Source organism: Notamacropus eugenii, chromosome X (assembly GCF_028372415.1).
Source record: "Notamacropus eugenii isolate mMacEug1 chromosome X, mMacEug1.pri_v2, whole genome shotgun sequence".
NCBI classification, from domain to species: domain Eukaryota; kingdom Metazoa; phylum Chordata; class Mammalia; order Diprotodontia; family Macropodidae; genus Notamacropus; species Notamacropus eugenii.
Window position 1 is genome coordinate 80158106 of NC_092879.1, and position 3423 is coordinate 80161528.

The 3423-nt window shown below is 47.0% G+C and overlaps 1 pseudogene; it reads right to left on the reverse strand.

Moving 5' to 3' along the window:
• Positions 1–909: 909 nt before the first annotated feature.
• Positions 910–3160, reverse strand: LOC140516403 (progestin and adipoQ receptor family member 4 pseudogene; annotated as a pseudogene).
• Positions 3161–3423: the final 263 nt, after the last annotated feature.

The following is a 3423-nucleotide window of genomic DNA, read 5'->3' on the forward strand; positions in this document are numbered from 1 at the left end:
TTTGTGGACTTGATTTTTAAATTAATATTTAGGCTTCTGTGATGCATAAATGGATTAAGGTTAGACATTAGGGAGAACTTACTAATGACAAGAGTTGGGAAATAATGATTCTGTTATCAAGAAGAGTTACATAAGCACATAAGCTATATCTATGAATAAAATATATGCTTTCTGGTGGCATCTGGTAAATGACAAATGAGTGACACTCTCTAAATTAGGCTAATTCTGAATGCAGAGCAGAAGCATAGAGAAGTAAATGCAAAATACAAAGAAAAAAGCTTGCTTGAAATGGCGTTGAGTGAAGAAGAAATAAAACTCTGAGGTAAGAAGGGCAGCTAGGTGGTACAGTGAAGAGAGCCCCAGTCCCAGAGTCAGGAAAACCTGTGTTCAAATCTGACCTCAGACACTTACTACCTTGTGACGTTGAGTGAGTCACTTCATCCTGTTTGCCTCAGTTTCCTCATCTGTAAAATAAGCTGGAGAAGGAATTGGCAAAACCACTCCAGTATCTTTGCCAAGAAAACCCCAGATGGGGTCATGAAAAGTTGAATACGACTGAAAACAACAACAGCCTTAAGGCAAAATAAGTAACGTATTTCAGATATCTTTGATTTCATCAATAGAGGTACTTCTTCATCTGATGCACAATGTAAACCGTGTGCAACCTACTAGCTGCTTCTGACAGTTTTGGTCAAAACCAATTTATCACTCTACAACCAATCAGGTAATAAATCTCTCCAAACTTTGCTAAGCTTGTCCTTGACAACAGATATGAAATCCAACTCTACACCCATATATACTATCCCATATCCAGCTAAAAGAACACAAGTTTATAAGCACAATTAAGTAACTAGAAGACAATAAAATGGACCAAAACCAGTCAAAAATAATAACTCGAATGCATATGTGTTACCTTTTTGTTTTGTTTTGTTTTGTTTTATTTGTTGAAGTGGCCCTTGCCTCTCTAACTTAGGTTCTAAAGATCAGAGACCATCTTGTTTCAACAGATGGGAGTCCTTATGTAGGAAAACTGTTCATGTAGGCAGCATTTTTGTGCTAGAGTGGCAAGGTTTCCATAAATGGGTAAGACCTCATGTAAAAAAGGTCTAACATTTATACCACAATCTTCAGGTAAAAGCACAAAAGTTTAGACCTGAGCAATTTTAGTCCAAAGAAGAGGGTTGAAATGTTCTTAGGCATTTTAGGGCCCACTGGATCACAGTCTCAAGAAGAGTTGAAGAGCGTGAGCTCTTGGACCAGAGAAGCAGTCTTCCTCATCTAGTGAAAAAATGTCTATAGTCTCTGTGCAAGGCAAATTTTCCTCTTCAGGGGACATGCTGGCCCAGTCACATGCAAGCAGATGTCCTGAGGCTTGGTATCCTTAAATACATAATTCTGTTGGCTTATTTTTCTCTTGGTTGTCCGTGTCCTTGTTTTTGGTGTTGTTTCTTATGCGGCAGGGGAGAATGGAACGAGTTTGCCCAAATTCGATGTGAGGTGCTAGCACATAGAGGAAGGAGACTTCAGTGGATAGTGAGTAAGAAAGGAGAAACAGCAGTGCAGACAAGGGGGCTGAAGTAAGGTTGGAGGTCAAAGGAATGCACAAGCGCTTTCTGAGAGGGGATTCCTAGTGCCACCGGATGCTACAGTGGCTGGAGAACCAATCCAACGATTGCCACTCACCCTGGTGAAGAGTAAAGACACCGTGGCCTATGGGTGAGGTGTCTGGCCCTAAAAGTGTGTGGAACATGGGTAAACATAGAGGTTGAAGGCCAGTCAAACAACTAAATCATATGAAGGAAAGTTCACTTTGGTAGCAAAGCCAGAATTATAACTGGGGACTCCTGATTCCTTGTCAAATTTTCCTTTTTTTTTTCCCATACCACTTCTTGTGCTAAACAACTGTAGAAAATGTGCAGGATAGAGTGAGTGCAAGAATGTGTTTTGGGGAAGAAGAAACTGAAATTTTTGAAAGGCAGTTAGACAACCTTCTATATATAGCCTTAAGAAAGGACTGGAGTCCTCCACAAATTTGAAAAACTCAGAAAAGGGTACTTGGTACTCAACCAAAAGTTCTTACAAAACACTGGGGAACCTATAGGGAACCTCCATAACTCCCCCAAACGAAAGAGTTCTAGAAAAGGCATGGAAAGACAGAGAGAAGCCAGAGGAATAAGGGGTACTTCTACTTACTAGCTTTAAAGAGAGTTGCAGAAGTGCGCTTTGAGGCTTGTTTGTTTCGGTTTGGTTTTTTTGGTGTGTTTTTCAGATTTTGTTTGTTGCGGTGGTAAAGCAGTCCTCAGACCGTAGGGCAGACGTAAGAGTGGTGAGCGGCCCAGAGCAGATCTAGCATGACCCCTGCATGCAGCTGGAAGATGGAAATCACGCTCAGCAAGTGCATAATCTGGTGAGAGTTACACCAGTAATCAAAAGCCCCCGGCTTCCAGCGCTCCGGCAGCCGCGCCACATTCACCAGTCCTCCCAGCAGCGCCAAGGCATCCATTCGCAGGTAGTAAGTCAAGGACCCCGGGGCGCCGGTGCCTAGCCCCAGTCCCCGGAGCCCGAACACCAGCAGGCGGCCGGTGGCCTGCCAGCTAAAGGCTCGGAGGCGAGCCATGGTGGAGTGGGCGGTGAGGGCCTGCCAGCCCGCTATGCTGGACAGGAAGCCGTAAGTGAGGAGGGCCATCAGCCGACAGCGCGGCCAGCAGCACAGGGTGCAGTGAATCAGGGGTAAGGCTCCGAGACTGTTGACCAGCCAGACTCCGCACAAGTCAAGGGTCAGGAGGCGGGTGTAGATGCGGCTGCCTCCATGATGGCACATGAAGAGGTGGTAAAGGACAGAACCGGCGGTGGGTGCCAGGCATGCCAAACAGTGGGTGCCACCCAGCCAGCTGCCCCAGCCCAGCTGGTTCCAAGGGATGGTCAGTGGCAGCAGCACCAGTAAGATCATGAGGGCCATGCCGTGGATGTAGATGTTGCCCAGCTCGTTGTGTAGGTAGAAGAGGCTGTGCACACAGCCCAGGGCGCTGCTGGCGGGCCGGTACCCCGTCAGCACAAATGGGTTGAACTGCAGGTGACAGGGAGAGTTGGCCCAATCTAGCAGGGGCTGGCTGGACTTTTGGGGCTGGCTGGACTTACGAGCCATGGCTGGGTGGTGGGCCAGACTGGGATGGGAGTTCGAAGCTGCCACATCATAGCAGACAGAACGCACGTTCTAGAGTCTTCCTCTACCAACAGTGTTCCACCTTCTGCGCAAGCGCAATGGTGGGTAGGTGGAGCCAGAGAGGGAGGGAGGCTCTCCAACCTGAGGCCTGACACCAACCTGCCCGGTGCCACTCACCTGCCCCAGTACAGCCTGTTAAAGCCAGTATGAAGACGGGTCTGGAATCTGTCTTTTCCTCTTCCCAACACTCAAGCTCTTTC